The sequence below is a fragment of the Hippopotamus amphibius genome, chromosome 7 (genome assembly GCF_030028045.1).
Source record: "Hippopotamus amphibius kiboko isolate mHipAmp2 chromosome 7, mHipAmp2.hap2, whole genome shotgun sequence".
Classification (NCBI taxonomy): Eukaryota; Metazoa; Chordata; class Mammalia; order Artiodactyla; family Hippopotamidae; genus Hippopotamus; species Hippopotamus amphibius.
The window spans coordinates 8,544,775-8,567,342 of NC_080192.1; the positions used below are offsets into that span (position 1 = coordinate 8,544,775).

Consider the following 22,568-nt stretch of genomic DNA (forward strand, 5'->3'; position numbering starts at 1 on the left):
CAGTCCAGTGGTGAAGACTCTGTGCTTCCACTGCAGGGGGAACAGGTGCAATCCCTGGCCAGGGAACTAAGATCCCGCAAGCCATGCAGCACGCCCCCCTCAAAAAGGCAGGACGGTAATCATCCTCCATCCAGATGCCTGGGTCAGAGCCTCAGATTCGTCCTGGATTTCTCACCCCACCCCAGCCCTCTCACAGCCCATCAGCAAGTCTGTCCTTCGTGCTTTCACAGTATGGATCTCAGATCCACCCACAGTTGTTCATTTTCATAGTCATCATCATTTCTCACTTGCGGAGGCCTCTTAGCTGGTGTTCCTGGGCCTATTCTTGCTCCTCCCCAATCCATTTCTAATTAATTGCTGGAATGGCCTCTTCAAAATCAAATCAGATGACAGCAAATTGCTAATAAGTGCAGTGAAACTGTAATTTCATGATGGAATGCTTCTGTCTTTATATATATATGTGAAACGACAGCCATTTATTATCAGCCATTTAGAGACCCCAGGTCAGTCCCTGCATTTTACAATGGCAGAAACACATGCCAGAAGGAAACTCTGCTCAACACGCTGGACAAACTCAGCAGAAACTTACACTGCTGTCAGAGAGCCTGTCACTATTTGGAAGCTGGCCCCCTAGTTTCACAACCAACTTAATGTTTCTGTCCAAGAAAGCACATTCCACTTCCCATGACTACAGATTAAAAATTATAGCTTTAGTCCTACATGTTGTCACAACGTTTGAGGTGGTGTTTTGAGGTGAATCTCGAAAGCATCTTGCTGCCCTCTTAACCATCATCATCTCTACCTCAGCTTATTTTTTTTAAGTGTTTGAATAAATAAACTTCAGATGGAATGGTGCTATGATGAGTATTAGTGGCATTTTAATTATCTTTGCCCTCCTATTATACACACTGTTGTCCCAGCCATCTTCCTTTCTAAAAAGCCAATGGCACTGGGGAAAGTTGAAGAAACTAGCTGCAACTTCCAACATGGGCCTGGCCCTCACAGAGGATGTAAACTCTGTGGTTACGTGTGACGCTCAGAATCTCAGAGAAAGATTGGATTCTTCAACTTTTCATCGGCCACAGTCTTATCAAAATAAGACTGACTACTTTTCAGTTCTCTATTGTGATTAGTTTCTGCCCCGGCTAAACATTCTTCTCCAGACACATCAGTAGTCTAAATTCTGCACCAACTGCATAAAGCAACCCAATATTACATCTTGTTAACACAAAAGCTCAGGACACAGTGGCCAGCTCTGTCCTTTGCCTGCTTGCTGGTCCCAGACGCTAGCCAGTGGTCAGTGACAGAAAAGGAGTTAAAGCAGAGGAGAGGCAGGCAGGGGAAACTGGGCAGTTTTCCAAGTACTCTGGAATCCAGCTTTTACAGAACAGCTTCATTACTTTCTCTGTAGGGCTGTGAACCTCTGTATCAGATGCACTCATATTCAAGATAAACATAAAATTTAATTCTAAAATCAACATTTAAAATTATCTAGTTATCTACAGCACTGTTTTCCTTCTAAGGTATGAGTAATAGCAAATTCCTTCCAAACAGCATGTTCAGAACGACACTGTAATCCTTCCCTCTGATCATGTGTAGCCACAGCAGTAAACTATTTGAACTGCTCCAGTTTTCTCTATTCTCTCACAGAGTAACCAGATTGGTCTTGAAATTCACAAAGGGGGTGGGACAGTTCAGTGGATCTTGGCCTGAATCAATTCCCAGGCCCTGCAAAACTTCAAGTAGGCTTTAACATCTCCCCACAGCCAAGTATGGAATTGAACTCAAAAATGTAATTAGAACTGAATCTTGCACAGGGAATATGGCAATTTGAAAGAAATACATACTCAATAAACTATATTTACTAATAACACCTCTGATATGATAAAGTTTTAATTTTCAAACTTGATTGTTTAGCATGATTCTTTTAAGTTTAATTTTAATTCTCATTTTAAAAAATTCAAGCAATGGGGCTTCCTAGGTGGCGCCGTGGTTAAGAATCCGCCTGCCAATGCAGGGGACAGTACAGGTTCAATCCCTGCTCCAGGAAGATCCCACATACCGCAGAGCAACTAAGCCCATGAGCCACAACTCTCGAGCCCATGTGCTGCAACTACTGAAGCCCACACACCTAGAGTCCGTGCTCTGCAACAAGAGAAACCACTGCAATGAGGAGCCTGCGCACCACAACAAAGAGGAGCCCCCACTCACCGCAACTGAAAGAAAGCCCACGCACAGCACAAAAGACCCAACACAGCCAATAAAATAAATCAATAAATTTATATATTAAAAAAAATTCAAGCAATGTAAGGACTTCCCTGGTGGCACAGTGGTTAAGAATCTGCCTACCAATGCAGGGGACACGGGTTCGAGCCCTGGCCCGGGAAGATCCCACATACTGTGGAACAACTAAGCCCATTTGCCACAACTACCGAGCTTGCACTCTACAGCCCACAAGCCACAACTACCGAAGCCCATGTGCCTAGAGCTCGTGCTCCAGAACAAGAGAAGCCACTGCAACGAGAAGTTTGTGCACCACAACGAAGAGTAGTCCCCGTTTGCCGCAACTAGGGAGAAAAGCCCGCATGCAGCAACAAAGACCCAACACAGTCAAAAATAAGAATAAATAAATAAATGTTTAAAAAAATTCAAGCAATACAGATAAAGCCTTGGCCACTGTCCTCTCTCTCCCTGCCCTGGTCGTCCCAGGACTTACCACTGTTACCCATTTGATAATCAGCATAATTCTTGAGATGCAGATTATTGAGAATATACTGTAAACTTTTGAGTCACAAATAACACTGAAAACCCTGACTGTCTACATTGCTGGTGACTGGCCTAACTTCAAGCAAGATGTCCGGAAAAGACGCTTTAAGTGAGGCAGCAGATGTGAGAGTGGAGCAAAACACCAGCAAAGAGGCCAGGAAGGTCTTCCCAGGAGGCGAGCATAGACCAGGAGACTCGGGGCAGATAGGAAGGTACCAAATGTCCAGCTCTATAAGCAGGGCACCCAGCCTAAGTGGGCAAAAGGGAACCTATTTAATTAACACCAATAATCAAGTCAAAAGCCTAAGGAGCGCAGGTGGAGGTAGTTCTACTACAGGCAGATGGGTTTATTTAGCCACCAATACCCAAGGGTTGCTATTGTTCCCAGATCTGGAAATGCTACCTCTGCAGTTTCTAGTCACTTCCATCTCGGTTCAACACGTTGGAAATTCTGTAAAAATGGTCAAGTCTGCCCGTTCCTAAAAACATCCCCTTTAATCCTAAAACCTCCTCTAGCTTTTGTGCCCCTGTTCACGTCTTTCTTCTCCTGGTCAAGCTCTTAATAAAAAGAAGTTTTTATTTGTGGTCTCAGTGTCCTCAGTATCTCTCATGTACTTACTAATCATCAAAATATGGTTTCTTTCCCTATCACTCCCAGTTGTTAAATACAATGGATATCATTGAACTTTTAGCTTTAAGCTTTCTGGCATTTAAAAATCAGAATGACCTGAAACCCTTGTCATTTGGGAGCTCCTTTCCTATCTTGATGTTAAGTATACTGCAGATCCCATCACTGGGCCAGTGGCACCTTGCTTTAGTTCCTGGTCGCTTGGCTGTGTCTGGGTCCTCCTGTCTCCCTGGGGTTGCAGCCAGCCCAAGGCCCTTGTCAATATTGTTGACTTTCAGGTTCCCACCATGGGCAGCATGTTGCTGGGTGAAGAGTTGCTGCTTTTGTACATGGAGGACTGGAGGACAGGGGTCGTGGAAAAGGAATCCAACTCAATCCTGATTTCAAGGATTGAGCCTAATTCTGATGCTCAAACTGACATGGAACATATTCAGTCCCTTCAATCCACAGAAGGGGCCAAATGCAGCACTTTTGCTATCTCTTAGACCACTTCTTTCCAGTCTCTTGCTGGGAAGTCTTTCTCTACTTGTGCTTTCATCACTGGTAGGTACCTCGGGAGTTCATCCTCCCCTTTCTCTTTTTATTATGAACTCATGTCCTTATTCTCTCCCACAGATTTAAGTCTTACCTATATCTTGATGACTCCCAAATCTCTCTCTAGGGCCTACCTTTCTTACAATCTTCAAAGCCATCTATGTAACTTCCTAATGTCAATGGACTTCTCTATCTCATGTTCCACAGGTCCCTAAAATGCAACATAACGAAACAAAATAATCCTCCCCTTCAAATAATCTGCCTCTTTTGGGAATACTAGCAGCCCACTCAAATAAAAATCTAGAACCATCATCCGCATCTTCCTCTCACCAAACTCTGTCAATTCCAATCCCCAAATATTTCAACAGGTACTTTCTTTCCTATTCCTACTGTCACTGCCATAGTTCTGGCATAGCTTCTCACCGGATTTATTCCAATTGTTTAATATTGGTTTTCTTACCCTCAAGACCCACCTCACCCCCATTGCCATGAGAATTACCGTTATAAAGTACAAAACCACAGTGCCTTTGCAATGTCTCTCATCCATTTTCCATATGAAATCGAATTCCCACTGTGTGGTATACAAGGCCCAGGATCCGTTCACCTCTCAGCTTCATCTCACAAAACCACACTGTTTTCAGTTTCCCTTAAGCACCACATGGTTTCATGTGCCTGTGACTTTGTGCATGCTGTTTCCACTTGGACTCCCTCCCACTCACAGGGCAAACTTCTTCTCAACCTTCAAGATGCAAGAAAAGCAAAACCTTTCCCATGAAGTCTGTCTTGATCCTTCTCTTTTGCTACAGGTGCTCTGGATGGGTCCTTCCTCTGGGTTAGCAACTGTACTTGGTATATATTTCCACTAGGCTTGCTTATGTTGCATATGCTACAAGCTTATAAGCTCCCTGAAGGTAGGAAGGGCTAAGTCTTTTTTACCACTGTATCACCATCATTTAAAAAAGTGCTAGTGTAAAGGATATTCCAATACACATTTTGGGGGAAAAACAAAGTCAACTCAATACAATATTCTTAGTTTACTCAAATAAGGATGCTGCTTATCACTTATAACAGTACATCCAGGGCCACAGTACAGATTCCATTTATTCAGTGAATAAGCCACCTGCCAGGTATCATGCTCTGTTCTAGAAACACCATGGTGAAGTAATACTAGGCTCTCAGAGCAGTGTATTACTTGCATGGACCCACAGACTTCCAGGGAGAAGCTGTGAAGAAACTTTGGGACTGAGAGCAGGACCCTGGCATAAAGATGTTAAATTTATTCTTACACCTTATAAGTCAGGGAGGGTTGCCTAATAAATAAAAAAACTCAGTCTAAAGCAGGGATGAAGAAAAAAGCACATGCCTCACCTTCGACTACTAATCCAGTTTGGTCAAGTGGAACTAATGCCCTCTGGCTTAGTCCAGGACAACTTGTCAATTCTTTAACAGAAAGGGCTTCGGAAAATAAAGCTACCCTCTGAAGACCTACGCAAACTGCAAGTCACTTGGAGGTGGGGGCGGAATGGTAGGGAAGAATGACTGCCAGCTACAAGAACAGCAGAGGCAGCTGTTGGGACAGCAGATTCAACTCAACCGGCTTTCCTGATGCTTCCGAGATGCTCAGCATGATGCTGGGCGTTTTCAGAGCAAGGGCCTCTGGCCAGGTTTTACTGTAATCGTTGGCCACATAAGAATTAAACAGATTAACATGCTCAGCTTCTGTACCCAATTTATTGATGATCTATGATCAAAAAGCCTTTATTCTTTTTCATACTGTATATTAATTTTTTGTAGTTTAAAAAAAATCAAATAGCTATTTCTATGAAGGTTGTTCACAAAATTCCAAATGCATATTGGTTCTCCATTAAACCAGTAAGAGGAATTTTAACATTGATATTGAAAATAATAATAACATGAATAACCATTAACTATTTATGCTGTGCTCAGCGATATACATTATGGACATCTCAAAAAACCCTCATTTAAGATATGATCCCTGTCCTCGGAGGTCTTACACTATTGATAAGGAGAAGAAAACTAGCACACAAAGCAATTCCACAAAAACTAAGCACTAAGCTGTGTGGCACAGAAGTTTTGAGGATACAGAGCAAATGGTGGGCTAGACAATCTGTGCAGCCTTCAGAAAGAAACTAAGATTCCAGCTGGAATTGACGGGATCTAAAGCAGTGATTCTCAAACTTTTTTCATCTCAGGGTCTCTTTACATTCTTAAAAATTATTAAGGACCCCCAAAAGCTTTTGTTCATGTGGGTTGTAGTTATCAATATTTAACCACATTAAAAATTAAAACTATGAAAAATTTAAAATATTTATTCATAAATATTTAAACGTACAAATAAAGCTTACATGTTAATATTTTTAAATTAAAAAATTTTAAAGGATAAAAAATTTGAGAAAAGTGCCTTTTTTACATTTTTGCAAGTACCTTTAATATTTTGCAAATATCAGACAACAGCTGTATCCTAATATCTGCTTTTGCATTCATCTTTTGCTGCATCACATGCCATGTAGCCTCTGGAAAACCCTGTGCACTCAGGAATGAGTTTAAAAGGCATATATCGACTTAATGTTATTAAATAGTTGTGATTTCATGGACCCCCTGAAAGGGTCTGGATGGGGTTGGGGAGGGATCCGTGGACCACACTTTGGGGAATCATTAATTTTAAAAGATAAAGAACATGCTATAAGCAAGGGCTGGGCAGGAAGGAAGTGTGCAGCTCGGGAGGCATAACTTCCAAGTACGCAACACTTACCCCTAAAACCTTGGCTACACCTAGGCTCACCTCCATCATGAGCCTCAGAGACAGAAGTGGCAGGGCAAGGTGGGGACAAGAAGCCTCCCCTCACCCCGTGGTGCATCTGTGCCTGCGGAAGAGGCTCTGCTGCCCTGGGCAACATTCCCTGGAGGCCACGTCAGGCTTTCCTCTCTGGTGCCTACACTGTGCTCTCCTCCTAGAAGCTGTAAATGGCTCACAAGAAACTGCCTTGCCGGGGCTTCCTGAAGCTGTGTTTACTAACTGCAAAATCATCTCCCTGCTACAGTCTCAAATTCTTCAGACATTTCTTGATCTGGCTGTCTTAAAAAGCACATTTAACATCAGCCACGTAGCCAGTTTTTCCTTGCCAATAATCATGGCAGTTTGCTATTCCATTCCTGTGCATCTTGCGACTGTAAAAACAGTTCCCAGAGCATCATATGTCATGGTTCTAGTTGCCATAAACTGAAAACATTTTCTTCATATTTTGTGGCACAAACTAAAAGCATTCTGGATGCGGTTTGCATACAGTCCATCTCTGGCCAAAACAGAGGTTTAAATATATGGATAGACGGAGAAAAGGGGGTGGCCATTACCATCGTTAAACTGTTTTATCATCAATGTTCAATAGTGTATAACTACGGTAAAATTCTAAATTAAAAAATAACATTCTAAAATTATCTTATGATAAGTACAATTGTTCATTTTATGTAGCAAGCTTTAAGTTGTCTAACAGTTATTTTATAGCTGAGAGAAGCACAGATGAAACAGAAGTTTCTTTTTTGGCCTTTTAAATAAAAAAATAATATAAAAAATAAAAAGCAATCATGAATCTATATAGTTCTTCAATCTTTTTTTTTTTTTTAACTAAACGTATTTATTAAGGCTCTTTTACAGAAGAGAATAGATCATTTTGAAGTCAAAGTGAAACTAAAACTTTAAAAGAGATGTCTGCTTCTGGGAATGGTAAACTAGGTGATTCAGACCAACCACCCTATCTTGCTAAAAACAGCCCAGAAAATCTGGACAAAATATAAAAAAATATCTTAAAGGCAGAGAACCACTAATAAATTAAGAATTACCATACACAAAAATGAATTCCAGGTAAACTATATACCCAAAAGTGAAAGATAAATAATAAAGCTTTTGGAAAACAATGTGGGATAGTTTCCATTACCTAGGCATAGGGAAGGATCTCTTAAACAGGAAACAAAAAGTACCTATTATCAAAAAAACAGACACACATAATGATATCCAAATTCAGTTTTTGTTCACCAAAAGACATCCTCAGGAACACGAAAAAGCAGGTCATATAAAACCAATAAAAGGCTCATATTCAAAATAATAGAGAGTTCTAACAAAATAAAAAGATAACAATAGGAAAATGGGCAAGAGGCCAGATAAGGCGCATCATCAAATAAACAAACTACATTATCTAAATGGCCAATAAACATGAAAAGGTGTCCAGCCTCAACAGTAAGAAAATACACAAGAAAACCACAGTGAAAAAGAAAAAAGAAAATCATAATAATACAACATTATATACCAGAGCAGCTAAAAATTTTACAGTCTGATAATAACAAATGTGGCCAAGAATATGAAACAACAGGAACAATCATGTACTACTTGTGTGAATATAAATTGTTATATCCACTTGGGAATACAGTTTGGCATTATTCTTCTAAAGTTAAAGACAGACATACTTCATGATCCAGCAGTTCCACTCCCAGATATATACCCCAAAGAATTCAAGCACATGGGCACCAAAAGATACACAAAAAAATTCAAAGCAGCACGATTATAACAGCCCCACCTGTGAACAACCCAGATACTCTCAATAGTAAAATGGATAAATATATTCTTGCATATTCATAACAAGGAATACCATACAGCAATGAAAATCAAGAAACAACAGCCAGGGACTTCCCTGGTGGCGCAGTGGTTAAGAATCTGCCGACCAATGCAGGGCACACGGGTTCGAGCCCTGCTCTGGGAAGATTCCCCATGCTGAGGAGCAACTAAGCCCGTACGCCACAACTACTGAGCCTGGGCTCTAGAACCTGCAAGCCACAACTACTGAGCCCGCGTGCCCAGAGCCTGTGCTCTGCAGCAAGAGAAGCCACCGCAATGAGAAGCCCATGCACTACAAGGTAGAGTAGTCCCCACTCCTCACAACTAGAGAAAGCCTGCGAGCAGCAACAAAGATCCGAATGTAGCCAAAAATAATTACATAAAATAAATTTATATAAAAAAAGAAAAACAGCTATACACAGCAACATGGATGGATTTCACAAACACAATGACCCCATAGAAAATAATATATAGCACGTGACTGTTCAAAATCAGCCGAAACTATAATGTTTAGAGGTATGTGGGTGATAAAAGTAGAAAGGAAAGAAAGAAGTCAGAAGAGTAGTTACCTGAAGGTTGGGGGGGGGGGGGATTCACTAGAAAGGTCGCTAAGAAGGGCTGCTGGGTCTCTGCAATGTCCTGTTCTTTGACCTCAGAGGTGATTATTTTAAAATAACGAAGTTTTACATTTGTATTTTATGCGCTTTTCTGATTGTGCAATATATTTCACAATAGAAAAAGAAAAAGCAAAGCAAAAATAAAATTAATACAAAGGAAAAAGTGGTGTCTTTCGTATAACTTTAAAAATTAGATGACAGAACCCCAATTCTTTAGCTGACATCCCGGCCCTTCATTATAACCTGCCCTGTCTTTCTAGTCTCATCTCTCGTCACCCACCTTTCTTCACAAGTAGTACAGGGAGTCTGCCACACTCATTCTCAACCTTGTGCTTGCTTTACCTTTACTTGTGATATTTCTTTGTTTAGAAAACCATGTAGACAAAACCCAATCATCATTCTGCCAGACAAAGTACAAACTGTCACTCAAGACACAGTCTGGGTGTCACCTCCTGTGAGAAATCTTTTCAGGAGACACAGATCCTAGAGCCACACTACCTGGTTCGAATTCCATATTGGCCATTTACTGGACGTGTGACCTTGGTCAAGTTACCAACCTTAGTTTTGTAGCTTCCTCATTTGTAAAAATGGGTAAAAATACTACCTGCCTCATGAGGTTCTTCTAATGATTAAATGAGTAAATATATGCAAAGTGTTTGGAACATGCCTAGGAAAGAGTAAACAGGAGATATTAGCTATTATTATTATAAGTACACTCTGATAACCTCCTCCCTATCCTCCAAAGCCCAGATTAGATACTCTTCCTCTGGGTTCCCGTGGCTCAGTATTATAGCTTATTTTCCTTTATACAGCCCTTATGGATAGTTACTTCCTTGAGAGCAGGAACTAAATCTTGCACATCTCAGTCCCCAACATCTAGCACAGTGCCTAATATGTAGTAAATGCTCAATGAATACCTATGGAATGGATAAGCTATAAAGACTACAAATGCTATCTATATCACATATAAAAGTAGTCCTTTGGTGGGGACTTCCCAGGTGGTCCAGTGGCTAAGACTTGGTGCTTCCAATGCAGGGGGCATGGGTTGGATCCCTGGGGTCAGGAAACTAAGATCCTGCATGCTGGGATCCAAAAAAAAAGAAAAAAGAAAAAAGAGTAGTCCTTTGGTGCTGCCCTATTGTGTGTGTACACTACAAACTGGAAGTATCATCTTTTTTTTTTTAATTAATTAATTTATTTATTGGCTGCATTGGGTCTTCGTTGCTGAGAGCCGGCTTGCTCTAGCTGCAGTGAGCAAGGGCTACTCTTCGTTGCTGTGCATGGGTTTCTCATTGAGGCGGCTTCTCTAGTTGCGGAGCAGGGGAGCTAGAGCTCAGGCTCAGCAGTTGTGGCGCAGGGGCTTAGCTGCTCCGTGGCCTGTGGGATCCTCCCAGACCAAGGCTTGAACCCGTGTCCCCTGCACTAGCAGGCGGATTCTTAACCACTGACACCAGGGAAGTCCCTGGAAGCATCATCTTCATGATATTTCCACAGCAATTACCTCGGAATATGGATGGAGACTCCCTCTGGTAGCAACAAATGAAAGACAAGTAATATTACTTGTCCCAGCTACCTGTTCAAATGATGACGGCTATGAAAATATTTTTTTAAAGTGTGAGGCACTACAATATGAAGTTTTGTCGCCTTAATAAAACAACAGGATTATTGCTGAACTGCAAGTCTGGAAAGGGATTTAAGGGATAATAAGTAATTACTATAACATAAAAATGCAATCTGACATGGTCTTAGATAAGATTTTTTTATTTTCAGGTTAAAATATTTGGCAATGCAATTTTCTGATTTTCTCATTCAGTTTTTTTTTAAACATTTATTCATTTATTTATTTGGATGCGCCAGGTCTTAGTTGCAGCACGTGGCATCTTTGCTGTGGCACACGGGATTTTTTTTTTTTTTAGTTGCGGCATGTGGGATCTTTTTAATTGTGGCATGCAGGATCTTCTAGTTGCACCATGTAGGAACATTATTTGCGGCATGCAAACTCTTAGTTGCAGCATGTGGGATCTAGTTCCCTGACCAGGGATGGAACCTGGGCCCCCTGCATTGGAAGTGGGGAGCCTTAGACACTGGACCACCAGGGAAGTCCCTCATTCAGTTATTAATGATTTACGCAGTGTCAAAACAAACATTTGTATATGTGAATGTTCACAGCAGCATTATTCATAATAGCCAAAAAGTGGAAACCACCCAAATGTCCATCAACTGGTTGAATGAATAAACAAACTGTGGTACATCCACCCAATGGAAAACTACTCAGCAATAAAAAGGAATGAACTACTGATACATACTATACCAGGGGTCCCAAACCCCGGGCCACAGAATCAGGCTGCACAGCAGGAGGTGAGCGGCGGGTGAGTGAGGGAAGCTTCATCTGCGGCTCCCCATCACTGCATTACCGCCTGAACCATCTCCCCCCACCCCCACCCATCCATGGAAAAACTGCCTTCCAGGAAACTGGTCCCTGGTGCCAAAGAGGTTGGGGACCGCTGTACTATACAACATGGGTGAACCTCAAAAACATGCTTGGTAAAAGAAGCCACCCATGAAGGCTACATATTTTATGATTCCATTTAAATGAAATGTTCACAAAAGGCAAACCTATAGAGACACAGTAAATTAGTGGCTGCCTAGGGATGGGAGTTGGAAGAAGGAGTGACAGCAAATGGGCATGAAGGGTCTCCCTGCACAGCTGGAAATGTTCTAAAATTGAGCTGAGATGATGACTACACAACTGTGTAGGTTTACTGAAAATGCTTTAATTTTATACCTAAAATGGGTGAATTTCTGGTATGTAAATTATGCCACAATAAAGTTGTTTTTTAAAAACACAAATATTTGGCATTCTTTTACAGCTAGCTATAATTCCCACATCTTTAAAATCTCACCCACACATGGAACCAAAAAACATAAAAATAACGAGAAAATTAGCTTTTAAAAATTAAAAAATAAAAATATGCCACCTACTAAATATCTTAAAAACCCAAAGTGCCATCTCTACACTTATTTTCCAATCCAGGGGCAACAAATAATGATCTTCATAAACAGGCTTTCACTGCCATTTGTTTATTTCATCCCACGTGTACAAACATACACTCTGGCCTCATTTGCATTTATAACTGCAAATATAAATATCTGGCATAATGCCTCCACTTTTTTTACGGCCAAACAGCAAGCGTAAGAAAAAGGTAAATACAGAAAGCATAGTGTATAACAAGATAAAAAATAGTTATATAATACAATAAACAGGATTTCTAAACAGGGTATAAACTAACCCTTAGAAATCAACAGTCTTTATACAAATGTACTTCAGACTGAATTCTATAACAGGTCCCAAAATGCTATCCAAATTAGTTTGCTGAACTGGAATTGTTAAACTGGATATTGCTTAAAGTAGGTCACTGGCACGGGCCTGAAAGTATTTGGTAATGCAGAGATCTACCTGCAAAGTCATTTGCCATAATGAGATTTGACTTAGATACAACAGGAGAAATCACACTGGTTGGGTGTCAAATGTCAGTTGTATTTTATTCAAATAAATCTCAATTTAGATTTATCGCACTGCAGATTCTTGAATAGGGAAATAACAAGATGAAAGAAGTGTTTTTGAAAAAAGTAAATCTGGTGGCAATGTTTAGAAAAATGCCTCTTTTGCTTCCTGCTTCTTTGTTTCTCACCTCTACTCAGTCTCCAAAAGCCATTAATCTTCCTTCTGAAATGTCCTTCAGGACTATTCCTTTCTCTCCACTTCTACTCTCACCACTATAATCCTAATTTGTGTCAGGAGTTGTTAAAGGACAGGAAAACTGGGAAAAGAAGCCAAAACTAGAGGCCGTTAGAATAATCTAGAAGGAAATGAAGAGGACTGGGCTTTGAGCAGTGGTTCTCAAAGTGTGGCCCCAGACCAGCAGCATCAGCCTCACCTGGGAACTTGATAGGAATGTAAATTCTCAGGCTTCACCCAGACCTATTGAATCAGGAACTCTGGGAGCAGGGCCGGCAATCTGTGTTTTTAAAGAGCCCTCCAGATGATTCTGATGTAGGCAAAAGTTTGAGAATTAGTGGCCTGAAAAGAAGCAGAGAAGAAGGAATTGGCCAAGACGAGGAGAGAATTTGAGAACCTGATAAGTATTTCTATCACGATGTCCCTCCAATCTCCAACCCAATCTATCCAAAAAAGAACTCTTCTCCAAACCTCTCTTCCAAGTGTTATTCCTTTCTGATATCACAACCCTCTACATTGCTTACGTTCGATCTCCCTTCCCGCAGCCCTCATCCAATATACTAATCTTGCTGATTCCATGGCTGAAGCTCTAGTCAATCAAAGAGAAAAGAAATGCACCATATAAGGGAAATTATGATAAAAAGGACTTTTCAAATCAGTGAGGAAAGGATGAATTATTCAATAAATGATTTTGGAATAACCAGCTAGTCATTGTGGGAGTGGAAAGTGGAAAGCTATATTCCTTTCATCAATTCTAAGATGCATATTTTTTTCTTTACATGTTAACATCTCTGAAATCCAGACAGGTTTTACAATTAATGCCATCTTATATCTTACAGTTGACAGCATTCTTTCTTTCTTAGTGGAGCATAAAATAATGGAATGTCTTACAATTGAGGGCATCTTAAATTCAACAAAATATGGTAACATACCCTGTAACACTTATTGAATGCATACTATGGGCTAGTCACAATGCTTTAGATTTAATAACTCATTTACTTATTTAAAACACCCCACCAAGTGTATTACTGTCATCCCACTTCATAGAGAAGGAAACTGAAGCAGAGAGCTTAAATAACATAGTCAAGGGCAGTAGAACTCAAGCTGACTTCAGAACTTAAGCTCTTAACTACTGTCTTATAACTGAAAGCTCAAAAACACTCTTCCACTTCCTCCATTCATCATAAAATGGTCTTTGTTTCAAGACGTTTTGATTTTGTCATTATTTTTGAAAGATAACTGTTTTTCTCTCAGCACTTTGACGACAGCATTCTGTCTTGCAGCTTACACTCTGACTAATGAGAAGTCAGCTATCAGTCTGAGAACAGTCTGCTTTCTCTCTCTGGCCACTATTAAGATCTTATATTTGCCCATGTATATATGGGATATTTCTCTTTCTTTATCCTGCTAGAACTTCCTAATTCAGAGGATTCAAGTCTTTCATCAATTTTGGAAAATCTCAGTCATTACCTCTTCAAATACTGCCTCTCTCCCAATTTTTCTATTATCTCCTTCCAGAATTCTGATTAGATGTTATGTTAGACCTCATTCTATCTTTCACATGCATTAATCTTTCTTTATATTTTCTCTTTGTCTCTCTGGGTTTCCTGTGGGCAATCTCTTTAGCTCCATCTTCTAGTTCATTAATTCTCTCTTCATGTGTCTAATCTGCTATTTAACTTATCAATTAACTACTAAGTTCAATAAGAGCTTCGTTTCTGATATGGTTCTTTTTCAAATATATCTGGTTATTAGTATCTTATAAAACAGCTAGTCAGATAGCCCTATGATGATACAAAGCAACTGAAAAACCCGGACTCAACATACAGGACTTTCAACCTGGTTATCTCAGATGGTCTCAGTTACCTGGTTATGCTTTTAATCTCTGTTTCTATTTCTTTAAAAATATTAGGGACTTCCCTGGTGGTGCAGTGGTTAAGAATCTGCCTGCCAATGCAGGGGACACGGGATCGAGCCCTGGTCCAGGAAGATCCCACATGCTATGAAGCAACTAAGCCCGTCTGTCACAACTACTGAGCCTGCACTCTAGAGTCCATGAGCCACAACTACTGAAGCCTGCATGCCTAGAACCCGTGCTCCTCAACAAGAGAAGCCACCGCAATGAGAAGCCCGAGCACTGCAGGAAGAGTAGCCCCTGTTCGCCACAACTAGAGAAAGCCCAAGCGCAACAACAAAGACCCAACACAGCCATAAATGAATGAATGAATGAATGAATTTTTAAAAATATTAAATATTTTTACTTTATGTTTAGTTTCCAATCATTACAGTATATATAGTCTTTTCAAATCAAATGATTTTATTTCTGCTGACTAACTGTGGCTTGTCTCCTAAGTGTTTTGTGATTTTTCATCATGGGCTCCTGTTTTGTGGAATTTTATTTGTGGGACTTCTTTGAGTCCTAAGTAGGATTTTTTTTTTTCTCCTGAGAATATTTGTGTTGCTCTGTCAGGTTCCTGGAGGCACTACTAACCCAAGAACAATTTAAAGTAAATTAGCCTGAGTTTCTCATGCTACACAAATAGTATGAATTCATATCCCGCATCCACACACAGCCCAGTTCATGGTTATGAATTCTTAGGGGAGATTTCAAAAAAATTTACTATGGAGAAATTTAAGCACAAAAGTAGGCAGAATAATATAATGAACTTTCATGTACTCACCATCAGCTTAAATAATTGTTAACTCCTGGCCAACACTGTTTCATCTGTATCCAACCCACATCTGTCTCCCTGCCTCTGCATTAGTTTTAAACCAAACCTATTTCATGAGTAAACACATCAGTATTTATCCCCAATATATTAAAAAACACTTTAAAAATTCACAATGCCTCTATTATACTTAAAAATATTAATAATAATTTCTATACCAGCAAGTAACCAGTGGGTATTCAAATTTCCAACTGTCTCACAAATATACAAGGTTTTTTTTAAAATAAATTTATTTACTTATTTATTGGCTGCATTGGGTCTTCATTGCTACACATGGGCTTTCTCTAGTTGCAGTGAGCAGGGGCTACTCTTCATTGTGGTGTGCAGGCTCCTCACTGCAATGGCTTCTCTTGTGGAGCATGGGCTCTAGGCATGCAGGCTTCAGTAGTTGTGGCACACGGGCTCAATAATTGTGGCTCACGGGCTCTAGAGCGCAGGCTCGATAGTTGTGGTGCATGGGCTTAGCTGCTCTGTGGCATGAGGGATCTTCCTGCAGCAGGGATCGAACCCCTGCGCCACCTAGGAAGTCCCTACAAGGTTTTGTTAGTTTGTTTGCTTTGATGTGTTTTTCCTTTGCAACTTATCTGTCAAAGAAATCAGGCTATTGTCCTGCAGGGTTTCCCATAGTCTGGATTTTTGTTATTAAACCCCCATGTTGGTATTTAACGTGCTGCTCTGTCCTCTGTAATTCTTACAAATTGGTACTCAGATCTAGAAGCCAGATCAACTTGTACAGGAAAAGAAAAATATATGCCTAATGCAGTACTAACAAATGGTAACCAATAAGCTTTTATAAAGTATCATTATGAACTCATAAATGTTTCAGTTAATGCTTTTATTGGTATTCATATTCACGAATTGGTATTCGTCTCATCACTGGCCAAAGGGAATCTCTTCATGTATGCTCTTGGGCCCTTTTGATATGACCTTGTCCTAGTCTTTGATGACTTTCTCGTAATATGGTATAGCAAGAAATTCTCGGTTTAGCTTTATCTTTTATAATTCCTGCTGCAGAACTGGATAAGCTATCCACAGAATCCTGCTTCCTTTTGTGAAAATTGGTATTTTGAGACTATAATTTGGACACTAGGGTTACATACTGCTACTGGGTGGATCACTGTTTCTAGGGCTTTTCAGTGAAATAAGGTAGCAGGTAGTTTTTTTCTTTTGGTTTTGTTTGTTTTAAATACATCTTTATTGGAATATAATTGCTTTACAATGTTGTGTTAGTTTTTACTGTACAAAAAAGTGAATCAGCTGTATTTATACATATATCCCCATTGGGTTTTTTTTTTTAAGATAAAATTTATCAAGAATTCTTTCAAAAACTTCCAATTCAAAATCAGGTTAATCAAGAGAATGAGAAGACAAGCCACAGAATGCAAAAGACATATTTGCAAAAGACATATCTGATAAGGGACTGTTACCTAAAATATACAAAGAACTCTTAAAACACAACAATAAGAAAATGAACAACCCAATTAAAAAATGGTCAAAAGACCTGAACAAGACACATCACCAAAGAAGACACACAGATGGCAAATAAGCATATGAAAAGATGCTCAACACTATATGTCACTAGGGAGTCATGAATTAAACAACGAGATACCACTACAATGCAATTAGAATGGCCAAAACTTACAACACTGACAACACCAAATGCTGCCAAGGATGCGAAGCAGCAGGAATGCTCCTGCATGGCTGGTGGGAATGCAGCATAGAACAGCCACTCTGGAAGATGGCTTGGCGGTTTCTTACAAAACTAAACACAGTCTTAGGATCCAGCAATCGTACTCCTTGATATTTACCCTAAGGAACTGAAGACTTATATTCACACAAAAACCTGCACACTGATGTTTATAGCAGCTTTGTTCATAATTGCCAACACTTAGAAGTGAGCAAGATGTCCCTCAGTACGTGAATGGATAAATAAACTGAAAATGGATTATGCAGCACTAAAAAGAAAGGAGCTATCAAGCCATGAAAAGACATGGAAGAAACTTAAATGTATATTACCAAGTGAAAGAAGCCAATCTGAAAAGGTTATGTATTGTGTGATTCCAACTATATGACATTCTGGAAAAGGCAAAACTATACAGGTAGAAATAAGATCAGAGGTTACCAGGGACTCTTGGTTGGTGGGAGGGATGAAAAGGGGAAGCACAGAGGATTTTTAGAGCAGTGAAACTACCCTGTATGATACTATAATGGTGGATACATGTCATTAAGCATTTGTCAAAACCCACAGAATGTACAACACCAAGAATGAACCCTAATGTAAACTGTAGACTTTGGGTGACAAAGATGTGTCAATGTAGGTTCTTCAGTGGTAACAAGTGTACCACTCTGGTACAGGATGTTGATAGCAAGGGAAACTGGGGGCTGGGGGTGGGGAAGGAGGTAAATGGGAACGCTGTACTTTGTGCACAATTTTACTGTGAACCTAAAACTGCTCTAGAAAAATTAGCCGATTTTAAAAAATCAAGTTAACAGGGTTTTAATTAACTTCTTTTATTTTATATCTGTAACTCCTTTCACCTACGTTGAGAATCTGAGTCTCGAGAACACTGGAAATGATAACATATCACATTAAGTACTCATTTGCTTTATCTGATAATATACACACACCCACCGCAATCTCGGAATGACAATACTGATACCATCACCAATAATACATGGGTACACTTGAAGGGTTTTATTGTTGTTGCTGTTGTTTGTTTTTTGCAGTTCTTTTTTTTGTCTTTAGGGTATATACCACTAAGGATTTAAAGTTCTAATTACTGAGTTTTAAATTTTAAGTTCTTTGCTTCTTATTGTTTTCAATTTTCAATGATTGCTTTTTTAAAGAAATTAACTTTGCCTTATAATTATTTAAATAATTGCACGAAGTCAAATCTACAAATACACTATACTCAAAGCAGTCTAGCTCCTATCCCTGTCCCCTCTACCCTATTTCCCTTGCTTCCTCTCTCATAATTAATCACTTTTTAAGTTTTATGATTTATTCTTCAATTAAAAAACATAAAATGCAAATATTAACATCAAAATATGCAAGAAACCCTCGCACTCAAAGGGAATGGAGGAACAGAGCACAAAGACCACTGGTTTTGTAGTTAGAAGACACAGTATCCAGTTACTATTTCACAACATGTTAAGTTGACCTTGGGGCATTGTCTAATTTTTCAGAGCTTCAGTTCTTTTTCTATATTATGAGGGAAATAAAATCTACCTTATACACTTGCTGTGTGGATCAGATGAGACATGAAAATCTTTTTAAGCTACAATTGTATATAAGTACATCCTTGGAGGAAAGGTTTCTGAAGATCAGTCCAAAATAATTGTTTATAATAAAAATCTCTTTCACTCTTCAGTACAAAGCAGGCAGGAATAATTTTCAAACTATTCCCTTATTTTAAAAGGACCCTCAAAAAGATACATGCACCCCAATGTTCACAGCAGCACTAGTTACAACAGCCAAGACATGGAAGCAACCTAAATGTCCCTCGACAGATGAACGGATAAAGAAGCTGTGGTACATATATACAATGGAATATTACTCAGCCATAAAAAAGAATGAAATAATGCCATTTGTAGCAACATAGATGGACCTAGAGACTATCATACTTCGTGAAGTATGTCAGACAAAGCAAAATATCATATGACATCACATATGTAGAATCTAAAATATGATACAAATGAACTTATTTACAAAACAGAAATAGGTTCACAAACATAGAAAACAAACTTATGGTTACCAAAGGGGGAAGGGAAGAGGGGAGGATAAATTAGGAGTTTAGGATTAACAGATATAAAATACTACATATAAAACAGATAAACAAGGTCCTATTGTATAGCACACTGAACTACATTTAATATCTTGTAATAAACCATAATGGAAAAGAATCTGAAAAAGAATATATATTATATATAACTGATATATATATTATAACTGAATCACCTTGCTGTACACCAGAAACTAATGCAAAGTTGTAAATCAACTATACTTTAAAAAACAGAGAAAGAAAAAAGAAAGGACCCTCAAGAAGTAGGGGGAGAGAAGCTGAACTCAGAGAGTTCTCCACACTCTCCCAGGAGAAGGACCAAACAGTCTTGGGAAGTGTTATGTGGAAGGCTGCCTGGTCCTTAGAGTCTGGGTCACTGACAGTTAAGTAGCTGGACTTCTGGATCTCTAAGGGAGACCAAGGCCAACAGTGCCCTGTAGGACCGAGGCCTGCCTATATCTCCAGTTTCTCTCCTACCACCCTGCTTTCCTCTCTGTCTCCAGCAAACCAGCCTTCCTCAGTTTCCCCAAGGGTTCAAGCTCTTTCTTCCCTTAGTACCTTCACATGTTAGTCCCTTTACCTGAAGGTTCTTGCTCCAAATCATCATGTGGCCAATTCCTACTTTTCCTTCCAATCTTTGCCTAAATGTTACTTTCTCAGAGGCCTTCCTTAACCTCCCAGACCAAGTCAGATCCCCTTGTGTATCACTCTTACAGCTCCCTATATTTTCCTAAAAAGCACTTATCAGGGTTTGCTATTACACATGTAGTAATGTGACTGCTTAACTGTCTTTCTCCCACTAGATAAAAAGTTCTGTGATGGTCAGCAAATGCTTTGCGTATTTCCTTCTTCCTTTTTTTTGGCTTTGCTGTGGGGCTTGTGGGATCTTAGTACCCTGACCAGGGTTTGAACCTGGGCCACTGCTGTGAAAGTGCCGAGTCCTAACCACTGGACGACCAGGGAATTCCCTGCTTTGCTTATTTCTTTATCCCCAGTTCCTAGTACCATATCTAGTATAAAGTAGGTGCTTAATGAGTATTTGTTGAATGAATGAATGAGTGAATGAAAAGTTTAATGCATCATATAAAAAACTAATGAACTAGATCTTGAATACTGGCAAGAGGGAAGGATCAAATTGTTAAATATGGAAAAAACAAACAAACCTGTATTTCAGAGTCTTCTCATAAGGGGAACAATATTTCATTCTCCTCTAATTGACTTATAATTTAAATATATAATCATTCAAATTGTAGAATATATTTCCCTCTTTTTATATAATGAGTTTTAGTGATCAAAATATCCAAAAACAAGGCTTCCTTATGCCTGTCACAAAAACTAAGGTTTTTTTTGCTAGTGATGTAGCATAAGCCAAGAGTATTATGATAAAGCAAAAAATTTCAAAATAAAATACTATACCCTCCTAAAAATGCCAAGAAGACATGTGTCTGTGGGAGAAATGTGTCTGTGGGAGGGGGAATCTAGAGATAAAAAGAGACTTAAGAAATACATAAATCAAAAACTACAATCATAATATTTAAACACTACCTCGTTTTATGTAGCCAGAAATATGAAAAGCTTATTAGCATTTCTCTTCACTGGACATAATGAGTAAAGTACGACAGAAGGAGGACACAATTTAAAAGAGAAGTTAAAACTTTATTTTTTTCTAAAGCCTTCATTTTCTTATTTCCCTGCAAACAAACAAAAACATTCCATATTTCTTAGATTAAGAAAAATAGCATTTCTATTCATTTGTATTCAAAGTGAAAGAAGACCTTTTTGAACTCTTTATACATTCTGATTAGCATCTATTAAAAAGTGTGCTACACATGATCAGGCACCCAAAATTCACATATAGCCTTTACCACTGAAAGGAACCTCAAAGAAACAGCTGATTCAGAACTGGGACAGAAAACGCATAAGATAAGCCCTAGACATCTTGCATATCAAAAAGCAACGATGCTATCTATAAAAAGTCTTCAGAAGTCAACTTGAAGAGGCTCCTCCCACTAGTTAAGAATGGGACAATCTGAAGCATCAATAAAAATACTCTCTGCAATGGCTTCACATACATCAAATACATTAACAGTCCATGAGTTCCTAATACTATCTTTTAAAAAAATTCATTGGTCTCCTTTGGATGACGCTAGGGAAGCGACTTATTATTTTGAAAACTGGTAAGTAAAGGGAAAGAATCAAGCCTTTATCCTGCCTTTCCTGAATGAAGTGTACCTCAGATTAACCACAGAGTGATATGGGAAAGTTTCTCTAGCTAATTAATGAAGACAAATGACAGAGTTAGAATTTCACCATTTTGCAACACAGAATAACATAGTGAGGCACTGATCTTCAATACCTGTTAACATCACAGTAAACTGCAACAGCTGCTTATTATGCCTCCTAATGGAAGTAAACACAACCTCCTAGAAAGTATTCTTGCCAAATGAAAAGAACCTGAACTAGATCAAGCCTCTAGATAATAACTACCAGCTTACATGAAACACAAGATAGAGGACATGTTAAACACACCACGGGGATGCAATTAGCAAAATCCAGAAGGTGAGAAACTACTGGACAGATGACCAAGTTTATTTTTTAGATAAACTGAGGAGAACAGAGGGAACACTACAGATAAAAAAAGACTTAGGAAACATTAACCAAATGGTACTTTGGTCCTTGTTTGGAGCCAGATGTAAACAAATCAGATTTACAAGGGGCTTCCCTGGTGGTGCAGTGGTTAAGAATCTGTCTGCAAATGCACGGGACATGCGTTCAACCCCTGGTCCAGGAAGATCCCACATGCCTCGGAGCAACTAAGCCCGTGTGCCATAACTACTGAGCCTGTGTGCCACAACTACTGCAGCCCGTGCACATAGAGCCCGTGCTCTGCAACAAGAGAAGCCACACAATAAGAAGCCTGTGCACCACAATGAAGAGGAGCCCCCACTCTCCACAACTACAGAAAGCCCGCATGTAGTAACAAAGACCCAACACAGCCAATAAATTAAAAATAAATAAATACAATTTAAAAAAAATCAAATTTACAAAATCAGGGGAAATTTGAATACTGATTTTTGGTGTGATATTAAGGAATTAATTTTTAGATATGATAATTGCATTATGCTTATGCTATTTTTTTTAATGAG

General features: G+C 39.2%; 1 protein-coding gene across 6 annotated transcripts in view; it reads right to left on the minus strand.

Annotated features, from left to right (window-relative positions):
* The window catches only part of TNRC6B (trinucleotide repeat containing adaptor 6B), a 249,857-nt gene that overhangs the window by 186,545 nt on the left and 40,744 nt on the right, over positions 1–22,568 (minus strand). Inside the window, exon 1 of one of the 6 annotated variants that reach the window (XM_057741191.1) lies at positions 13,111–13,132. The exons of the other annotated variants lie outside the window; for them this stretch is intronic. The gene's annotated coding sequence lies outside the window, so the exon portion shown is untranslated. Of the gene's footprint in view, positions 1–13,110; positions 13,133–22,568 lie in introns of those variants that run through there. 6 annotated transcript variants of the gene reach the window in all.